This window comes from Polyergus mexicanus, unplaced genomic scaffold (assembly GCF_030449975.1).
Source record: "Polyergus mexicanus isolate NDT 795.1 unplaced genomic scaffold, iyPolMexi1.0 SCAF_1, whole genome shotgun sequence".
Classification (NCBI taxonomy): Eukaryota; Metazoa; Arthropoda; class Insecta; order Hymenoptera; family Formicidae; genus Polyergus; species Polyergus mexicanus.
Window position 1 is genome coordinate 8,949,885 of NW_027223321.1, and position 23,494 is coordinate 8,973,378.

Genomic DNA, 23,494 nt, shown 5'->3' on the forward strand with positions numbered 1-23,494 from the left:
ATTCATTTAGTCCCGATCACGTACAAGATAGAAATGGCTGGCAGCAAACACGACACTCCGGATAAGAGTTGACGATGTTACAACGATGTGATTCGCATCCCCTTTACCTTTGACATTTCTCTGTAGTTCGTTTGAAGCGACTCGTTTTCACTCCCATTCTCTCACACGAGCGTCATTAATTTAAATGGCCATCGGAAAGGACGCGCGAGGAGAAGGGAAGCTGTGCAAAACAGGACAAATTCGGAAAAATCAATCATCGAGAATCAGTAAAATAAATTCTAAATCTACTTGATCAGAACAATCTTGTAACTTCTTCACTTTGCGCGCTCAGCTTTTATGATTGTTTCCTCTTTCCATTTGTAAACGAAAATTAGAAACATTCGATGAGATATATTGTCACGATTGTGGATTTTCTACAGTTCTATGGTTAACATCGTTATAAACCGATCAATGTTATAATGGATAAAGACAAAGGAGTGCTTGTACAAAAGTAAAGCGACAGCGATTACGTCAGCAATGAAGCAGGAGATCGCGAAACGCCATAATGCAATGGATGGGTCGGAGAGGGAGCAGAGAACCGATGAAGAGGGACAGTGGTAAGGGGCAAATCCCAGGAGCATGCGATGATCGATTGAAACGTTAACGAAATAAAGCGGCGCGCATCAGTCGCCGCGAGATCTCTCCACTCTCTCTCTCTCTCTCTCTCTCTCCTCCATCCTTAGCCTCCTCTAAAGGGATGATTAAAATTTGCGGAGGGGATGCGACATGGACATCGATGGACGAGGCCCCGGACGAGAAGTCAACGGACTCCCCCCCCCCCGCCCCCCCGCCTCTCGTTTCCCTCTATCCAACAGCGGACCGTTAATCACGCGATTTGACGCGAAGTGACATCAAACGCTGATTTACAATAGGGAGGAAAGCTCCCGGATTTCTCGCCGGAAATTGGTGAGAAATTGTCCTGAATATTTTTTCCGTGGCAGCTATCATTGTTTCGGCTATAAATGAGTATTTTAGAATTTATTAAGATTAAGATGCTGTAGAGAAGAATGACAAATTGTGTTCATTATACAATAGAAGTAACTTATAAAAACAGAGTTTAATAAAAAATGGCTTCATTTGGTAAAATATTGAGAAAAAAAGAAAAAGAAAAAAAAAACAAATACTTAACATGTTTAACGTATTCATATATTAAATTAAAATGTATATAAATACGACGTTTAATTTTCCAATAAAAATATTTTATTAAAGCAGCGATTGGACAATATGCTTTTGAGATAACGGGTGCAAAACAATAATATTTGCGACAAAGAACAAAATCTTTATTTTAATATTATTTATTTTTATTGATAATAATATTTATAGAGTAAGCAAAAATTCGCACAATACACCTAATACTAACATAATTTGGAATTTTTCTGTTATCGAATAAATCGTACAGATATTATCAATCATTCATCTAAATTATATGTGAACGTATTAGTAGATAGTACAATTATTAATCTATTCGAAGCGACGTATATATTTACGATAAATATTAAAAATACTGATAAGCTTGATAGGAGTTTTGTCAAGCGACTCTTCTATTTTCATTTATGAACCGTCACCGTCTATTGTACCATTTATACGATGCCGTGTGAAGACTCGTACCGTTTATAGGAAATTCATGAGTCACCGTCGATCCCGATTTCTCGCAGACTAATAGCAGGCGCTGTCAAACTTATTTAATACAAACACTCTTCAATCAAGGATATAATAAAGTCATTGAAAAGACAGTGGACAATCCGCAGAATAATAATTCACATTAAAGTTTCATTAGTTCCTTTTAAGATCTTTATTTGAAACTTGTATTCAATTGCAGTCTATTTTACGATATTTTATCATCAATAATGATGACTTGTGTATAAATAGATCTTGTTTCCAGACAATCTTCCCAACAACTTCTTAGTTATTCCATATAATAGTCTATTTTTGTTCGCTATTTTTGTTTTTCAGTATTAACGTTAACAAATATAATTTATACCTGTTTGAAAAATTCATATAAAAAGATTCATTAAAAAAATCGTCGATTATATAGAATCAGGCCCGCTTTAATTAGAATTAAATGGAAAACGAAACAATGCGTAACTCGAAGCATAGAAAAATGAAAAATCTTTTTCAATATGTTGTATCAAGTGTGGTGAGGTCTAGAATACCAAACTCGGGCGCTCATCTGTTCGATGATCTAGCTGAAAACTTAGCTCGACTTTTATAGGTTTCGAACGAGGGTCGAGAGATCTGAGCGTGATATAAAAGTCGATCGAGCATGGCTTGGTCTTCTCCTTGTTTTTCTCTGAGGTCAGCAAGTGTAACGCGAGCGCGATATTAACTTTCCTTTCGCGGTACGTCGATCCTATGTTGATAAGGGGCGCAGGGGGGAATGTAAAAACGTGAAAACGCGCACCCATCCCCGCGTAGAATCTCGCCCTCCTGCATCAACGAGGGAGAAAAAGGGAATCGCGGCAAAAATTCGCAAAGAAAAATGTGATAACTTTCGATGCGCGCCGGCGAGATTTAAAGCGATCATTTGGAACGGCCGTAAAGACGCTCGCGCGCAGGCAAGAGCTTCTCAGAAAGATTTATCTATGTCACACTGAAAAATTTAAGTATCGATGGCGCCAGCTTTTCACTTTAATTGACAGCTATATTTCAAGAGTTGAAAAGAATTAAATTCTGCATTTTCGTAAATCAGAAATTCAGATCTCGTAAGCGAATGGCTGATCTCGCCAAAAAAATTCATCAGTATTTGTTTATAAAAAATTGGAAAAAAAAGAAATAAATATATTATAAGAAACTGCGCACGTGAATTGAAATGTGATTTCCATATTAACTTTTTTTGAAAATTTATTGTTCTAAAAAATGGATTTTCCTCCTCTATTTCGTTTCGTACTCCAATCGCCATTGGTTTCAAATTGAAAGGAAAAGAGCTAATTTGCGCAGTTTTCCTTTCACCAAACTACGTTAATAAATCGGAAATAACGAAAGTTGAGAACGAAAGAGAGTCCCCGATAGCATCGTGTCCTACAGTCTTTGTCAATTAAACGATAATTAACTTTGTTCCCCGCGAATTCCAGTGATATCGATTCCGATTCACTTATTTTCTCATCAATGGGGAAGTCCCGCGAAAGCGTCTGCTGTTACAGGATATATAGTATTAGCTTACGGACGGAGGAAAGCACGAAGGGGAACGGATAGTAGAATAAGATGGCGCCTAATCTCAGTTAAGAAAAAGTAAATAATCAAGCCGAGTGAGTGACTAGCAATTTAATCAAGCGCTGCCCCAAGATTACAAATTGTGAAAGTTACTCATTTAATTTAGCAAAACTTTTAAGCTCCCGCTACTCGCTAATTCGACAAAAAGGACATTCGTATCAATTTGCCGCAAGAAGTAAATATCCGATGTGACTTCATTTATCAACTCCTTTTCTTTTGTTCGACACACTCCAAAAATACTCTTATATATTTGTCAATAATTTTCTCTTTTTTCAACTGTATCAGAATCAATAAATCGCAACGATTAATTTTCCTCCTCTTTTAAAACAATTATTTATTAACTTACTTAATATATATTCTTTCGTGCGTGCGTGTATATGTATGTGTACATCGGCAAAGGTTCGAGATAAAACATGTTGCTTATCTTATGCATAGCTTACGTAGGTTTATATACTGTGTGGGGAAAAAAAAAAAAAAAACGCGTGCGCATCACACAGATAAAGCGTGAAGAAATCACGTAAATAGACATGATTTTATATTCTACATCACGCAATCTTGATATCAAAAACGCGGCTTCAATTCAAGATTCCCCGCTAGATGACAAGAAAATTATATACGCAGTATGCTTTACACAGAGAGAGAGAGAGAGAGAGAGAGAGAGAGAGAGGTAATGTGTATTATCATTTTGCTCACGTTCACGCGGATTCCTTGATATTCAGATCGAAATCACGCTAATTTATACCGCGTTACGGAATCGCCTTGCACACGACGGCCACGCGGACGGAAAGATTCTTCGATATTCAGGACCTCACGTCAAATTTGCATTTAGATAAAATACAACGTCAATATAGGCGGGACTGTGATCGGATACTCTGTTCAAACGTAAATCTAATCTAATAAACAGAGCAAGAGCGTCTTGCTACAATAATTAAATAAGCGCGACACGCAAACAGCGTATGACTAATATATACACGTATAAAAGTATACCATAAATTATTTATTCTCATAGCACAAGATATATATATTTGCATTTTATTTTAAAATCTTCTATATTTCCTCGATTTTAATAGTAAAGCCCGAATTTTCACATACACGTATCACGTATACATAGAAATCTTTTTCTTTCTTCCCTCTTTAGGAGATATACAACTACGCATTGCGCATAAAATGACATATAGAGATTGTGGAGTTTGCGTGGAGTTGTGGAGCTCGATTTAGCTCATGTGCGAAGATGGAATCGGAGTTATCGTCGCGCCAAACGATGAGACGGCTCGAGATCGAAAACAATCGAGGTTCGTTACTAGAGCGGTAACTCGATAGTCGCCGCTTAATGAGCGTTTTCAGCAAAGTTCTAAAGAGGTATTTGCACAAAGCTCCACTGTTAATCGGAACCTAATTAAGTGAGGATAGAGCGGTAACGGAGGGTGGATGCGCAAAATAAACGAGATAAATAGCCGCCGATCCGAAAGATACGCACGGAATCATCTTTGTATGTACATACGTATATATATGAGCTTTGAAATGGTTTATCTCTGCCATTAAGCTACTTCGACAGCTATCGATCGACACACAGATATCCATAATGTTAAATATTAAAGAAATATTATAATATTAAAAGTATATATTATTGAAACAATAACATAATAATGCATGCAGGGGAAAATATCTCATACTTCAAAATTCTTATCCTATATTTATTTTGATTTCAATCTTTTATATGTCTTTTTCAACAAGAATATAATTTAATTGCTCTATACGTGTAAGAAGGAGTAAAAGAATTATATTTCAAAAACTTTTCTGTGTTTCAATATGCATATAGGAATATCTATTAAAAATCTCTAGATATTTATATACGCGGCAAAAAAAAAAAATTATTATTTTATTAAAATTATGACAACTGGCTACAAGTTTTCTCGTATAGTATATCGATAAGGGACGAGACCTCGTCTTTTAGTATGCAACGGTTGTGCGTTTCTTCAAACAGCGTGTGAAGAAGAACCACCGGTCACGACTCGCATTATCTCGTTTCATCGCCACGACAACGAACCTGGCCCTACGAATTTCCGGACCCTTAAAATGAAACTTTTCAAATTATGGTGGCGAATTCTCACCCGACCGACGACGCCACACCATGTTGTTTCTGCTCTCGTGCACGTGGAACGTGGAAGTCAACGACCCGTTATCATCGACGGAAATCGAGAGCCAGTTCTCTCGCCTAAGACCACCTACGCGTCTCTCTTGTATCGCATGATTCTTTATTAGAGCGAGAAAGGAGAGAGTGGCTTTATAAATATCTTTCTTACAAAAGTGAAAACAGCAATAAACAAGAATGATCGCTCCGAAAAATTACCCTTTACCCTGATATCGATAAACCTAAAGCTTCAAACACACTTTAATATTATGATCCTATTTCGAATTGCTTTCTTATTTATTTTTCATAGCAAATTACGTAAAAAGATGGCCGTATCTTAAACTTATATCGTCTTCTACAACTTAAGAAAAAAAATAAAGCTTGGTGCGATACGTGAGCAGAACCATCTCTAGTTATTTCCATCTTATTATGCCGAATGTTAACGACGCCTGGCACGCGTCATATCGGAATCGAATTTAGAAAACGTTCTTTTCCCCCCCGTTCTCCCCATCTCGCGAGTCGATTTTCAGGCGAAGAAACGGCAGAGAGAAGATATCGAAAGTCAAAGAGCGACGCTCGATTCTCTTGTATTGCCAGGTGACTCGGGAGAAAGAAATACGCTTATTATGTCCCAACGGGGCGTGAATGTGGGAAAAATAAAATCCGCGCGCGGAGTTTCTTCTAGCCATACATGACTGACGCGCGTCAAGTACAATATAAAGCCGGATTGACATTTACGTCAATTTAATCCGACTCGAAAGTGCGCATAACTGAGTAGAACGTGTAAAGCGCCGTAACGTACAAATCGGAATATATCTGTGGACTGCCGGGAGTATCGGCACTTTAACCATAATATCCGCATCGAAATCTGTATTCGACAGCATCGAACTTTCCTGTGACAACACTTTTCTATCTCGCGTCCTAGTTAAAGGGAAATATCGCGGTGAGAGCCGAAAGGAAAGGATATTTTAGGATATTTTTCTTGCGTAATAAAGGGAGATTTTTAATCTCGAAATCTCTCGTCGATATATCGATTTTATATATTTTATGAACCCGCTTTATATCAAAGCTTTGTTAAAAAAAATAGTATATAAAGGTTATATGAAAGAATCCCTATACAATAATAGCATATAATAGACTTGCAAGGCGCAATCCACATATATGTATATTGCTATTTTTAAACGACATTTTATTTAAAGCATTTTCAGAACATGTACATTCCACATGTCATAAGAAATTTTTATTTATTCCAAAATATCCTTTTTTTATTTTACAATAATATTTTCGCTAAATTATTAAAACGAAATGAGAAAATACGTATTATTTCCTTCTATTTATTATAATAATAATTATTATTATTTAATTAATTATTATATTTATATATAATATATTATATATAATAATAAAAATATTATGTAACAATTATTTAAAACCATAAGAGCCTTAAATAAAATCATAAATATAGCTTGGTCTATCTTTCTCTCTACATCGAGAAAATGTTGCTATCGTTCGGGTAGATGATGTTTCGCGTTATTGCTGACCAGAGGCGAAATATCGCGTTCCGCGATGTCGAGGAATCCCAGCGGGACGCCGCCGTGGTGTCGCGTTTTTGTCCTAAACCCCCCCCCCCCCCCCCGTATGCGGTGATGCCGAATTGGGTTCGAGTGTGGTGGGGAGGGGAGGGGGGCGAAGGGGTAGTAATCGCGTTGCGTGTGCGGCGCAAAACGGGCGACGTAGCGTGCCGTGATTTGTGAGCGGGTGAAGCGTTACACCGCGATTCCCCCCCCCCCCCGCGTCGTTCCGTGATGCATCGCTGCGGCACGCGTCTGATGACACAAGCTACGCGTACGCGGGGTTGAGGGGGAGGGGGGCAGGATTCGCGGGGCGGGAGGGGGCGAAGAGCTGGTGCGCGCGGTAAGGTGCACGTGCGCGACCATATATCCCGGGGACGTAAAATCCCATCCTGGGATCAGGTAAAACCTAATGTCCCCCCCCCCCCATTCACTTGTCTAAATGTTCCATTCCCTGTCAACTCTCGTTTCGACGATACACCCTCACCTCCTTCCTTCCCTCGTTTCCGCTCTACGAAATAAATTGAAATTTTGAATTTCGATTCTTGCATTTCTTTTGGATTTTTGCCTAAAGTCGACATTCTCTCTCGTTGCTGCTGATAATGAATAAAATATCATTCTCTCGCACTGCATGTGTTTTATAGATGCTGTAGATAATTATAGATAATGCTTTTTCAGAGAGCTGTGTTACATTGAATTTTTTTACGCTACAGAAACGGTCTTTTTCTATCGTTTTGGATTTTATATTATCGCATCGCGCGGAATCCATTTATCTTCGTTCTATAATATATTCAAGTTGGACGATTAAAAAATGTTACAAGTTTATTCCATATAGCTATTTACAAGTTTATTAAACGCAAGTTACCATTGCACTTTGCGAAAGCTTGTAAATAACAAGTTCATAAGCAGTGCATGGAATAATAGCATCTTGCGGCGTACCGTATATTTCGCGCAATAGCGATTCTAATTCATTCGTTACGGCGAACATTCGTTCCGCGAGCTTTACGTTGTAACTTATTAGCGCGCGCGAGCAAGCCTCGATTGAATCTATAATACATTGTATTTACGACATTGTCATAATACGTAGACCTTGTTAGCGAAGCTGTAACACAACAAGAGTTACCGATCAGACCCGCGGGGTCAGCACGAAACTACTATTACTACTACTACTACGTACGAAGAGAAATTCATTGTTCCATCCATGTATTAACCGATGTGCATAGCCCCACGGCGACTAGATTCGACGCATCCTTCCCCCTTCAGGCCCCCCTCCTAACGTGTGCCCCCGTGACACACGAGCGCACCTGTTTCGCGAAGATTCCGGCGCAATGGCGTACGAAACCCTCTGATTCAATTGGAGACTGGTATTTCAACGCGCGTCGGAGACGAGAATATCGAAACGGAAAAAGAAATTTGCACAATTCGTGCGTCGATTCGTGCTCACCCGATGATTAATTTTTGCGTACACTGTTCTTAGAACATGCCGGTTTTCGTAAAACTTTTTCCGCCTTCAGAGACTATTTATACCAGGTATATAAATATAAAATCGGAATTTGCCCATAGACGGCCCTAGCTGTCAATGTAGTTACCGTCAAACCGCGTCATTGGCGCCATTTTCTTGTTTTGACATCTGATAAAGATTTTCAACTCACAACAATACAAGTTTCATACAACAGCATAGTTTTTAATAGCGTTGAACATGTCGAATTTTGTGCCTGGAAACTACGATTCGCGGACAGCATTGATTTTCTGTTACCATTTGAAGAAAACTGCTGCAGAATCGCATCGAATGCTTGTCGAAGCTTACGGTGAGCATGCTCTTGGTAAATCACAGTGCTTTGAGTGGTTTAAATAATTCAAAAGTGGCGATTTTGACGTGAGAAACGAAGAACGTGGAAGACCACCGAAAAAGTTTGAAGACAGCGAATTGCAAACATTGTTGGATGAGGATGACGCTCGAACGCAACAACAACTCGCGAACAATTAAACGTGACACAAGAAGCCGTCTCCATACGTTTGAAAGCCATGAGAAAGATCCAGAAGATGGGAAACTGGGTTCCACATGAACTGAACGAAAGACAGCAGGAAAATCGAAAAACCACTTGCGAAGTGCTGCTCGCCAGGTACAAAAGAAAGTCATTTCTCCATCGAATTGTGACTGGCGATGAAAAGTGGATATATTTCGAGAATCCTAAGCGTAAAAGATCATGGGTAACTCCAGGCGAACCATCGACTTCGACTGCAAGGCCAAATCGCTATGGACGGAAGACAATGCTCTGTGTTTGGTGGGATCAGAAGGATGTGATCTATTATGAGCTGCTAAAACCTGGCGAAACCGTTAATACTGAACGCTACCGACAACAAATGATCGATTTGAATCAAGCTTTGCGTGAAAAACGACCAGAATATCAAAAAAGGCAACGCAAAGTGATTTTGCTTCATAATAATGCACCATCGCACACAGCAAAACCGGTCGAGGAAACGATTGAGGCGTTTAGTTGGGAAATACTTTCGCATGCGGCTTACTCACCAGACTTGGCTCCATCTGATTACTACTTATTTGCATCGATGGGACACGCACTTGCCGAGCAGCGCTTCACTTCTTACGAAAATGTACGAAAATGGCTCGATGACTGGTTTGCCTCAAAGGAGCAACAGTTTTTTTGGCGTGGCATCCACAAATTGTCAGAGAGATGGGAAAAATGTATAGCTAGCAATGGGCAATACTTGGAATAAAATATTTTTTATCATTTTCATACAATAAAGGTGTATTTTCTATACAAAAATTCCGGTTTCATATTTATACACCTGGTATACGATGAATAGAGTAAATCAGAATAAAAGTGACAATATTATAAATACAGTATTATGGAATACGAAAAAGTATAATCGCCTTGAAGGGTATAATTTTATATTGTTTATATATTTTCAAATTTTTTTTTTATATTTATCGGTTCATATAGAGATATATTATCGCAATATGCAGATGTTCTGTAGAAAAGGAATATTAACAGAATAATAACGATTTTGTTCTGGTAAAGGAGTTTTTCGCGCATAATCGTGCGCGTCTGGATAAACAGGAAGCCGCTTATCCCGGGCGCATTGTAAACCGCAAAGTTACCACGGTATATACGTTGCTGCTCCGATAGAGACTCGCGATCGCCGATTTCTTTAACAACGTCTGGCGGGAGAAAAAGAGAGGAGAGTTAAGAACGACGTGATTATCCAGCAGGACATTGCAAAAAAACACAATATTACATAATATACACAATGTCCTAAAAGTGCCCTAATGTCAGATTCTTGAGAACAAGTTGGAAGAAAAATGACGAAATATCGATAGAGTTATGAGCAATTGAAATCTAAAGAATCTCGAGATTAAAATCGAAAATTGAAAAATCACATGTTCCGTTAATTTTAAATAATATATACTTTGCTACAACGAAATTTTAATTTCACCCCTAACTATCAAGATAACTTATAACTTTAATTTAATAACTTTCTACAAGATAATAAAATTCTCTCTCGAAATTTTCATGAAAGGAAAACTCGGCTATCCTAAGAAGTCAATGTTTCACCTCGTAGCTTAATAGATAGCGCGATCTTATGAGTCCGAGCCAAGACATATTTTCCCCTTCGTAATGCCTTTAGATCCTTTTTTCTGAGATCTATGTACCATTGCTTCTTCCTTAATTCGCTCTCCTCCAGTATAATTTCCTCGCCGCGTTAGAGCTAATAACATAAAGCACTCTTTTCGTACAGACGCTGATGCACATTTCCGGCTAACAGCGAGTAAGATCTCGGAGATATTACGGACTCGTTTATACGCGCGGGATGTTTTCACGACGAACGAAATAATAGCCGCACTGTATTATAAATAACGCCGTTAAAGTACGCGCTTGCTTCAAGTACGTATTGTTCGGCCGGAGATATAGCGTGGAAAAAAATATATTTCGACACACAATCTCGATAATGTCTACACGGCGGCTGCACAATACGCAGAACATTTATTTGAGAAACAGTCTCTAACAATTGTAAGTAATATTTTTCAAGCACCATTGATTTAATCGTTGGCCTTCTAAGATATGATTTTTAGAAACGAGTCAAAAGTTATCTAAATATTTTGTCTTTATACGAGTATATATTGATATTATCGATCGTCCGTGCTTTTCATGAAGATATGTTTAAAAAAATTTGCTAAATTAGCCAGCTATATCAATTCTATATGAAAATAAGAAGTACTTGGTTTTATAAATTATTTGATTTAACTAGTCAGTTTCATGTCTCCTCTATTTTCTCCCTAGAAAAATTAGTTATATTATTACTATATGATTATTTCGATAACGAACATATATCGACAGATATAATTTTCTTAAAGATTAGATTAGAGGAAGTAATCGCGGAAGAAGCAATTAGCAAAACACACTCTGAGTAAAATTTCAGTGAAAAAGGTAATGAGAGAGTTTTCATAAACGGCAACTGGTGAAAAAATATATATTATATATATTTGAAAATATATACGAATAATAAAATGCTCGATGTGCAAAATGAAGTAAAAGAAGGAGTAAATCACGTTTTATTATGAACTTCATATTGACGTAAAGATTCGTGCGTTTTAGACTGAAGACTTAATATCGTTGTCTCTCAGGATACTTCAAATAAAAATACATGAATTGTTCTCATGTTGCTTGATATATACGGTCTGCGCTACCTACGCAAAATCGTTATCCATGAAGCCTACATTCCGTATCGATTCGCGGACAGTGTCACGGAAAATGCCAGCATACCGATGCCCGAATGCGACGACTTCGATGGCGGAGGCGGAATGGAAGGGTACGCCGTTCGTGTGGGATGTGCAAACTATGACGGAGACATTGCGAAGAGAGACAATTGAGAGGACGAACCGCAGACATTTGGATTTAGATATTAGATATTGCTAATTATCGTGCGAAAAAAAAAAATTGAAATTCTGTCATCAATTAAGAGGGACGATAACAATCCTCGAGGACAATTTATTAATTCATGATTTTTAAAAATCTATATTTTGGCGTGAGCGAGCATAGAATAAATCCACAATATTCGCAATTGCAAAGTTAAATTCCCCCGAAAACTTTTTATTAATTTTTTTCGCTCTTAATTAAAAAAATAGGCATGTCGATGATAAAAACGTTGAAGAAAATTGGATGATATGAAAAAAAAATCAAAGAAGAATTTAGACGAGCGATCGTTAACGCGATCTAGCGTTAGACATCAGTGGAATGAAACAGCCTTGGCGCAACGCGCAATCGCAATGTCATCCGGAATCTCCATTTTCCATACTGTTTCATTCACGGCGCGTTCTAATTATTCCCGGAGGCTGGCCAGGTTTAAATCGTACTCACGCGTGCACGCGCGATGCTCGACGATGAGATAAGGTCGGCGAACGGGCGCGAACGGCAAATTTCACGACAAAATTTATGACATGTCGCGGCCGTGTAATTATCGTCAGATACGGCCGTTAACGCTTTATGAACCGCGGAAAGAGGCCAATGCCCGTCACCGCGAATATCGGTGGTGGTGGCTGCGTGCGAACGAGAGGCACGATCGGAAACGGAAACTGGGGAGAGCGCATCGCGCGGAGACGTATTGCATTCGATATTAATCGCGATAATAAAACGCACCATCGACGTAACGATTGGTGCGATTACGATATTATCCCGCGTGATCCGGACTCCGCTGTTACCCGCAATTATCCTAGATTCCTAAAAGTGATAACCGCGCGAACTCTCAATCGTTTCAGCTGTAACGATTATTATTCTCTCTCTCTCTCTCTCTCACTTCTGGATATTCATTCTCGAGTGCATCGTGCGTTAAATCACGTTACCAGTTTTGAATGCGATATTCGCAAATATTCGCCCTCACCAGGCGCGAGAGGCGTATCTCCATCGCGTCAAATTTTCGTTACACGTTCGGCCGATTTATCAGACGAGATTGCGCATTCCGGGAGGGCGATAGCATTCCCGGAAACGGATAATGCAAAGATCGAGCTAGACCGGACTTACGTCCGCTGAAACTATTTGAAAACTACTCCCAACTGTCGGCTCAACTGAAAGTATGTGGCGGCGGGGATTGTGCCCGGGGAAACCAGTACATTATTCATAGGGGTAAGCATTACGAATCTCCGTCTGGAATAATGCAAGGACGTCCGCGGCGTGAGCGGTGTTATAAGATTAACGGAAAACTTATTGCGCTCAGCGCAAGAATATATATACAGGGTGTCCCATTTTAAAGGACCCAACTCAAATATCTCAGAAACAGTGCGTTAAATCGAAAAAGGTTTCAAACAAAAGTTGCGTGGCTTCAAGGAGGCCGTAAGATGGTGACAATGATTTGACCTTGGAAAATCATTTGAAGGTCGTGTGAAGGTCAACTTTAAAATCTTAAATAGAAACCCCCATTTTTTATTTAGTATTCTTGTAGCTTGCCTCGAGAGCTTTCCAAAACACTATAATAAACTATTTTTTTATTCAGTACTTTTTGAGTTATTTTATATTTTAATCTGACATCTTTTGATATAAAAAATTAAATATCTCGTAAAATAGTTAGTTTTCGATAATCTTACCGTAATACTTTTATGTACAGAATAATGATACAAATCAATTAGTATAAAAAAATAATAGTTTTAAAAAAAATTATTTACGATGTATTTGTTTAAACAATTATTTGTTTTTTTTCTGAGATATTTGAGTGGGTCCTTTAAAATGGGACACCCTGTATATCGTGTCTGCGAAAATTTCACACCGTCGCTAAAGCTCGCTCTCATCGTCCGCGTACTTTCTCCACCGATATAATCACTATACGTATGATAGAAACAATGATTGCGTGACGCGACACGTGTACAAAACGGAAAGCGCGAAATTATATCGTCCGACAAGATCAAATAAAGAAACATTGTTTTAATTAAAAATGATATAACTGTGTACATTCCTGTACATCCATATTTCTTAGGATGCGAAGAAAGGAACTGCGAAGGAGAAACACATTTCGAGACGCTATTAAATAGACACATTTCTCTTTTATATCGTTGATTGCGAAATCTTGTACAATATTTTCAAAATGGAAAAAAAAAGAGAATAGAAAATGGAATTGTAGCATTATTAAAATGGGAAAACGGGGGGTTTTCAAACGTAAAGTACACTTGAACAAATATCTTCCAAAGACGGAAACGAGGTAAAGCGATATATCGCCCCACGATATTACTCTGTATTTGTATTTGCTTTGCCATTTCCCGCGGCGCAATGTGTTCTGCTCGGGTGAGTCGTAACGCGAACGTATCGATGCGCAATTTCGTATCTGTCTATCTGCAGTTACTATCGGAAGTAGCCGTGTAATCTACGATACCTTGGGTGTATACTTCATAAAATGTAGTCCGGGGAAAAATGTCGGTCGCGTATACAGTGGCGTTACAACTTTCTGTAGGACTGTCGCGTCGCGAGATATATTGGATGATTGCATAAGTTCGTGCCCGATTTTCATAGATGGCATTAAGTTACTGCATGGCGGAGTTCTATTGTTTTCGTGTGGTAATTGTTGCTTACACCGAATAGATGACGTTGTCTTATGTCAATTTAGCGTCAGATAAGTCCATTTGTGCATAAGAGAAATCATTAAAAATGGAGAATGAAAGGTGCATTTGCGGCATGTAATGCTATATGAATTTTGGAAAGGCGTGAGTGTTGGGATTGCACAAAAAAATATTCAAAGCGTTTATTTAAACCGCGCTCCTGCTCTCCGAACAGTCAAAAAGTGGTTTGGCAGATTTCGAAATGGTGATTTCAACATGGAGGATCAACCCCGCTCTGGACGGCCTTCTGGCATCGATGATGACATTGTGCATGCCGTAGTGGAAAGAAACCCAAGGATTACAACTGAGGATATTGCTGAGAGGCTGAACATCGATAATTCAACCGCTTTTCGTCATTTAAAAAAACTTGGATACATCTCCTGACTGAAAGGAATAAGCTGCAGGAAAACTGCAGGAGTTGCAATGGGAAATTTTGCAGCACCCGCCATATTCTCCAGATATTGCGCCTTCAGATTTTTATCTGTTCCGGTCTTTGCAGAATAGTTTAAATGGCAAGAATCTCAATTCCGAGGAAGCTGTCGAAAACCACCTTACAAACTTTTTTCCAGAAAAACCAAGTTCTTTCTTTAAAAATAGAATCGACAAGCTTATAGATGGTTGGAAAACCATTGTAGAAAAGAATGGAGACTATATAATTGATTAATAAAAGTGTTATCTCTAAAATATAATCTATTGAAGTTTATATTTAAATCGGGCACGAACTTATGCAATCACCCAATATATATATATATATATTCACTTTGCGATCACGCTCGTTAGGATATGTTGCCACGTGCGAATGAGACACGTCGTGTAAAACAAAAATCGATGGCATCTCTTGACGTTTACCGTAATGCATTTACACGCTGACAATCGCTATTATTGAACGTTTAATGTGACGCAAGATAATGAAAGCATGAATGTATTAATACATCATAATATGTCATAAACGGCGATATAATATTGAGATAAATTAATTGATAACGATGCCAGCAACGATAAGAATATATTATACACATGTAATAGACCATGAAAGAGGACCTAGCAAGATATTTAAATTGTTATATAAAAACGTTGCGAAAGTATCTATTGCGCGCAATTTAGAACGTCTTAACAATTTCGTGTTTCGGAACTTAATCAATAAACATGCAATGCGAGCCAACAGTTCGCTACAATTGTAGTTCTGTGAAAGCAAAGGGTGCACCGCAAACTAAATCTCGACGATGTTCTAGGAGTATTGTAGTTGTTTACGAAAAATCCCATAAAGAAAGGCTTGCGTTTTCGCGTAAACAAAGAGAGAAGCACCCGTAGAAGAAAACCAGTCGAAATAAAATGTTTTCCTCTGTTGCCGCGGAATTTCCCTTTGAACATAGCGTTTATAAAATCGACGTTACGTAAAAAGATGGAGGTAAGAGAAGATTTGCGGAAGAAAAGAGAGAGAGAGAGAGGAAACAAAATAGCGACATAACAATGCTTGTAACGAAAGAAACATAAACGGTGACTAAATGGGGCGAGAGACCAGAGAGAGAGAGAGAAAGAGAGACAGACAGACAGACAGAATCTTGAGTGAAAGAGCGGGCGAAAGAAGCAGAGAAAGAGGAAAGAGATAAAGAAAGAGCGAAATCAGTAACCCCTGGATCAGGTAACCCTGGATTGCCCATTTTCAGTTTACTGCTAATTCATTCAAATTGTATTTGTTCCCAAATATACATTCTATTTTCCGGGTTGCCTCATTCCATCCGTTCTCCTACATGTATGTATGTGTGCGTGTGCGTGTGCGTGTGTGTGTGTGTATAGGATGTCTGATTCCATGCAATTTCTTTCATATAAGAGATGGATTTTTTTAAACATACATAAATATCGTATGTCTATTGTTTTTAAATTATAAACAGAATTTCACAAGATACATTTAAAGTTAAATATAAAGATATCTCAATACATTTTAATATAAATATAATAATTCTGACTTAACCGATTCATATTTTTTTGAAGTATAAATTTATGATTAATTTATATTATTAATTCTACATTGACGTGATTATATTTATATTAATTGACCGAAGATAACTTTAATTGTGAAGCCAAAACGTGTTCAATATCTCAATTTGTTTATTTTTAAAATATATTTTTATTTATGCGCACTAATCATAATGCCGTGACTTTCATTAGCTTTTTTTTTTAATATATATATATATACTTAAAAGTTAAAACTCCTATAAATAAACTGTTCTTTTTTAATAACATAAAAAAAATTCTGAACACTTGAAAGAAATTCCGACATTTCGTGTAATGCTAAAACAATTTTTTTTTTTTTTTTTTTTTTTGTGAACATAACTTTGAAAATCTAGATAAAAATATTATATAAATAAATAAAGTTATATATCTAAACACAATTTTCACATATCAAGTACTTCTACACGAAATTGTCATACAATTCTATCTCATAGAATCATATTTAATATTCTCGAAAATGTCAAAAATTCTCATATTGCGAAATTGAATTACTTTAATTATTAAATCCTTAATTATTAAATCCTTAATTATTAAATCCTTTTAATTATTATCCTTGAACTACTTTAATTATTAAATAGCAAAAAAGGTAACATTTATATAAATGTTTGCGATGGAAAAGTCGCCTCCCTAAAATGCCGGGTGATTAAAAAAAAAAAAGGAAGACTCCGAACATTTTATATGTACAGACCTTGTACAAGTATGCGCGCTAGAATAGCGAGTTGTGTAGCCTGTATTACGCGAGGATACACGCCTTGTTCCGTAACAAATTGCTGCACCGTAGAAACGAATGTCGAATTTGCTAAGAGAATGAGCGCGCGGGGACGAAGAGACGATGGTGGAGAAAGCTTTGCTAAACCGCAAAGAAACTTTGCCGAAATTTCGAAAGTTACGAGTGTCCGTTTTCATCTATCTCATAGAGGGAGGTTAAATATTCCAAGTTGGCATCGTCCGCAAGGTTCCACGTCCCGAATGAGTGTACTCTGCCCGTCGTGAAAGATACATATATAGAACGGTATTCATCTCGACAGAGTCCAGAAATATGCAAGCCGAGATATTAGAATACATAAAATTAAAATGGTATAAACATATAATAATATAGAAAAAGTAAAATATAAATTTCTTTTTTTTTCTTCTTTATATATTTCTTATAATTTTTATTATATACTATATAATATTAACATTGCGACTGTTGATGTTTTAGGAATGTTCAAGAATTTGTTTAATACCGCTTACATTAACGTTACGTTTCATCACAGTAAAACATTAGCAAAGTCTTCGCAAAATTAGCAAATTGCTACCGTCACTCAACGTGTTAAAGCGTACCGCGGACGAATACGAAGCGAAACGGTGAGCAAGGTAATCTCTTGGCAGGGAAATGCTCGTGTCACGAAGACGACATGCTGAATGACGCAAACCTCGAGAGCATTTAGCGCTATGAATATTTCGGGAAGGCGCAGTTGTATTGTGAATGCCAAGAGAAGCTTCCAACAGCAACGAAGGCTCATGGTTTGCTCGTTTGATACACTGTTAGAGCCAAGTGATCGTGTTCGCCGCGTCTTACGAAGCGCAACAGCTGTTCGTCGGTGACACATGCACACACCGTCGATCAAGGGCAACTTATAAGAAGTCATACGCCGGTGTGGACGATCTGTACGACCAGGATGTAAATTAACCATCGATAAACTAAGTTTGAATTTGATTTAATTCTGCTGTTAGCGAATAGAAAATTATGTATCAAGAGAGTACAACAAGTATATATTACGAAATATATTATAAATAAAAGTATTAGATTAATGAGTAGAAAGATATAAAAGTCTATAATACCCGTATTCATAGTCCTTTCTTATTTTAAGGACGGAGGAAGCCTCCATGAAGGATTCCTTGAATCTGCAAGGCCACCTTGTTTCATAGATGGACCTCGAGTCTCCCTTTCAGAAGGAAGGAATATTTTAGGGATTTTTAGTGACCGACTGGAGGCAGCACCGTTTTATGCTGCCTGCAACTAATTTCATATAATACATATGAAAACTTTTTCGTATCTTCAAAAAATTCCACGGAATTTTCCCAATCGCGAATGTATCTTTTCGGAATCCGCCACGGAATCCGATTCTCTGGATTTTCGTCTTCAAATCCATCGTCAGAATCATTTAAAAATTCATTGTCCATTATCCCTTTTTCCTTTATACACTTTCAGTTTGAGAGCGCGACAACAAATAACCGCAAAACCACAAATGTAACGAAACTAACTTTTCGAGGTTATATTTGGTTATATTCTGCGTATCGTCTGCTAAAAAGGTCGCATCACTCCTCGAGGAAGCTCGTGACCTTCCTTGAGATAAGGGAGCCAATAAGATTCCTTGTTCGGTCAAGGAAAGTTTCTGAAACGTGGAACGAGGAACAAGGAATCCTTATTCCTCAAGGACGGACTATGCATACGGATATTAGACTCTCTTTTCTGATTTAAGTAAACGTTAATAATTTTATAAAATTAAAATAATCGCGATATTAGCATCTTTGAAATCAGCATCATGTTGTAAACACCAATAAATCCGGATTTATTCGCTTCGTCAATTTTAGCTCACAATTCATCGCGGATCGCTCGCCAATGCGCACGCGGTCTAAGATGAGCTTATCGAGACGGGCTTTCGGAGTCACAGGAGTAAGTTTGTGATTGTTGCTTGGAAACGTTAATCCCGGAAGAGAGCCAAGAGAGTCGCTGAGCTTACCGCTTTCTTCGCCGTTCGTCGTCGCTTCGTGATGCGGACGCGGAGTGAAATTCCAAATCGACCGCCGCTTCTCGTAGAGAATGTCAACAGACCGACAAAAAAAAAGAGACCGAGGGACATTTCTCGTTAATTTCTCTACCAAAATGTAGCTTAAAGAGGTGAACTTTTTCGCAGCAATGCGAGCAGAACTCGATGAATCGATAAATTGCGCGAAAGCTCAAGATTGACGTATGAAAAGTATAATTTAATCTAACCAAGCGGCAACTTTGATGACGAAGGTATTGATGAAGAGCTCGGCTATCGATAAGTTATGCGAACGAGAGTAAAAAGAAGGAGAATGAGAAAGAAGCCGTTTTTAAAATCTTACAACAACGAGATGAAATGGATGAAATGGAATTTGCATTGGACGATATATGCATTTTAATCAGCGTACGATGGAAAGCGAATAAAATTTTCTAGAAACTGTTTTCGTTCTTGTGAAAGAAATAATAATGCGCCAACTGGACTCATTGTCGAGATTTCGCGATGAAAAGATCAATTTCAATTATCTATTTAAAACACCAAAATTCGAATATTCCCATATACGCACTCGCGTATTTACACGTTAAAGAAAAAAAGTTTCTCTTACTATGAAAATTCAAACATAATCTAATCGGGAAATGGCATCAGCATTTCATCTATCATTCTCTTTTACCATTTCAATATCATTCCTTTTTTTTTTTACTCTTTGCAGCCATCTACTGCAATACAATGCCTAACGCTTCATTGCTCCCGGCCTTTTGTATTGTGATACGAGTGATATTTATATTCGATCAACGAGTCTCTTTCGAGTAGATCCGTCTAGTCTATTTCTAAAGCGTCTTAACGTCGGCGACGGAGCGGAAACGATCTTGCAGAATAATACACCACGCGTCGGGAAAGTACCGGCAATCCTTACAGAGCCGGTTACAAATGAAACCTTCGAAATGGAAAAATCCACGAGATCCGTAGTGCTTTCCGTATCGCGATCGATAGGAAGTCATCGAGATTCCGTTAGCATAACAATGCTCCGTCTCTCTCTCTCTCTCTCTCTCTCTCTCTCTCTCTCTCTCTCTCTCTCTCTCTCTCTCTCTCTCTCTCTCTCTCTTCGGGGACAAGTGCCACCGTTTCCTTACCGCGAGCGGCATCGAATCAATCAGAGGCACGTTCGACGTCGCTGGAAAACCACGTGACAATCGATATTTCATCCCGATCACCGGCTCTTGCGGGACACCCCCCCCCCCCGCGCCATAAGATGAAGAAGAGGAAGGGGGAAAGGCTAGATTGCATCGACAGGCGTAACGTTACTTTACAGTGAGTATCGAAAATTTTTCCACGGTATAAAACTTGCTATTTAATTTCTACATCTCAATTTTTCGTTATTATCATTTCATTTTTACTCGCGTCCTGGTAAAACACATAGCGTGTCCCAAACTTATATTGTATACAAAATATATATATTCTTTCAAAAGTATTCGTTCATTTAAGATGGAGTATGGCGTCGATATATAGTATGGCTTGGCTAAATCTATCTGCAAGTTTAACAGCTCGCTCCGTTTCTTTCTACGTAATAAAGCTTCAAATATGTAAATAATATAAATAAAGAAGAAAAAAAAATTTTTTTTTTTAAATCAAAATTATCTCTACACACGAGGCGCACAATCAGTCTTAACATTTACTTAAATGAATTAATCAACTTTAAATTGTAATATTTACGAGAGAAGATACTCTCCCCGTTGCACTTTGATTAATTTTTGACAAAACTGGATAGTTTTATCCCGGATATATTTCTCCGTTGCAAACTTATTCCGCTGCTGCAATGCCGAGCGCATCTGATGATCGGGCGAACCTGAGAGACATATTATGATGTAACCCGGTCTCGCGGCGCTCGCGAACAATCGTAAAAAGACGTTTCTCTACTCGCAATAAGACTCGATCGAGGATTACACAGCGAAGGTAGCGACGCGCGTGAATACAGACGGACCAGAGCGGGAAGAAACGAGAGAGAAATAAAGGAAGAAGGGATCCCCCAGGATGCGGCGGCGGCGCGGGGTATGTTCCGTGTGCTCTCTTACGGATTTATGGATTTCATTATTGTCGGCTCGCGGTTGGTTACGGCGGCTGACTAGGGCAGCCTCAAGTTTTTGGATAGAGAGAGAGAGAGAGAGAGGGGGGTGGGAGTGAGAGCCAGAAAGCGGGAAAGGAGAGAACGGCAAGAGGAGGCTGACGACGCGGGCGAGGAGGGCTCTCGGAGGGCTGTCTAAACTTAAACTTGCCGCCCGTTTGCATTTTATGAGCAAGCAGCAGCAGCAGCAGCAGCAGCAAGTTCCTACGGGCCCGTAGGAATCCCGACGGCGCCCAAACCGAAGCCCATACATTCATCCCCGCCGTACTCGCTCCCCCTTCACATTTTCCTACCTACCCTCCGGTAGAGACCGCCGACGTACTCCCAGCTGCCAGCTACCGGGAACCCGGCAACCCGGTCAGACCGCCCATTACACCCGGGCGTGTAACCCGAATTACTACCTCTCTCTCTCTCTCTCTCTTCGGTTGCACCTTCTCCGCCTGACTATATCGTGCTGTAACGACACCGACGGATCTTAAGGGTTTACAAAAGGATTACCTTGGCAGCGAGTCTTTCTCTTTGTCTCTCTCTCTCTCTCTTATAATATACGAGTTTACGTAAAGCAATTGACTTTCACATTTTGGTGAAGCGATATAACGCGAGGTTATTTCATTTACATCTCTATTTCTCTCTCTCTCTCTCTCTCTCATTTAAAATATAATATTTACATCTATTATATATATAATATTATATATTGCATTGTATTATGCGCGCTTCGCATCAAGACTGATTTAGAATTCTAACTGCGAATTTCACGTAGACTAGATGCATCTACTAACAACCTATATTGTACGAAGACTTTTCACTTCTCTTTGGGTGTGATTGATAATTCAATATGATTATTTTAGTGTCAGAATCATGAAAAATCATAAAGATCGCGCTTGCTTTTATTATTTCAAGTTGTAAGAGATTTCATCTCGTTAGATTATATTAACGCGGTTTCTGCTAATCAAAGTTTTGATAAATTTCAAGATAATAACAGTAAAAAAAAAAAATACAATTCAGATAAACAATCTATGTTAATTGGACCGACACATTGTAATATCTATTGTGATATACTATTGGATGATTGCATAAGTTCGTGCCAGATTTTCATAGATGGCATTAAGTTATTGCATGGCGGAATTCTATTGTTTTCGTGTGGTAATTGTTGCTTACACCGAATAGATGACGTTGTCTTATGTCAATTTAGCGTCAGACATTCTTCAGATAAGTCCATTTGTGCATAAGAGAAATCGTTAAAAATGGAGAACGAAAGGTGCATTTGCGGCATGTAATGCTATATGAATTTCGGAAAGGCGTGAGTGTTGGGATTGCACAAAAAAATATTCAAAGCGTTTATTTGGACCGCGCTCCTGCTCTCCGAACAGTTAAAAAGTGGTTTGGCAGATTTCGAAATGGTGATTTCAACATGGAGGATCAACCACGCTCTGGACGGCCTTCTGGCATCGATGATGACATTGTGCGTGCCTTAGTGGAAAGAAACCCAAGGATTACAACTGAGGATATTGCTGAGAGGCTGAACATCGATAATTCAACCGCTTTTCGTCATTTAAAAAAGCTTGGATACATTTCCAAGCTTGATACGTGGGTGCCGCATCTTCCACCACGACAATGCTAGACCACACGTCACTCAACAGACGCTGCGAAAACTGCAGGAGTTGCAATGGGAAATTCTTCAGCACCCGCCATATTCTCCAGATATTGCGCCTTCAGATTTTTATCTGTTCCGGTCTTTGCAGAATAGTTTAAATGGCAAGAATCTCAATTTCGAGGAAACTGTCGAAAACCGCCTTACAAACTTTTTTCAAGAAAAACCAAGTTCTTTCTTCAAAAATGGATTCGACAAGCTTATAGATGGTTGGAAAACCATTGTAGAAAAGAATGGAGACTATATAATTGATTAATAAAAGTGTTATCTCTAAAATATAATCTATCGAAGTTTATATTTAAATCGGGCACGAACTTATGCAATCATCCAATACTTGGATTATTGTCTATCAATTCATGTTTTACTATAAATATTATCTTAGATCGATATCATTATCATTTCAATTAATA

At 38.4% G+C, this 23,494-nt stretch overlaps 1 protein-coding gene across 18 annotated transcripts in view; it reads right to left on the reverse strand.

Annotated features, from left to right (window-relative positions):
• Positions 1 to 23,494, reverse strand: part of LOC138933850 (protein muscleblind) — a 420,535-nt gene that overhangs the window by 224,758 nt on the left and 172,283 nt on the right. The gene's annotated exons all lie outside the window — the stretch shown is intronic.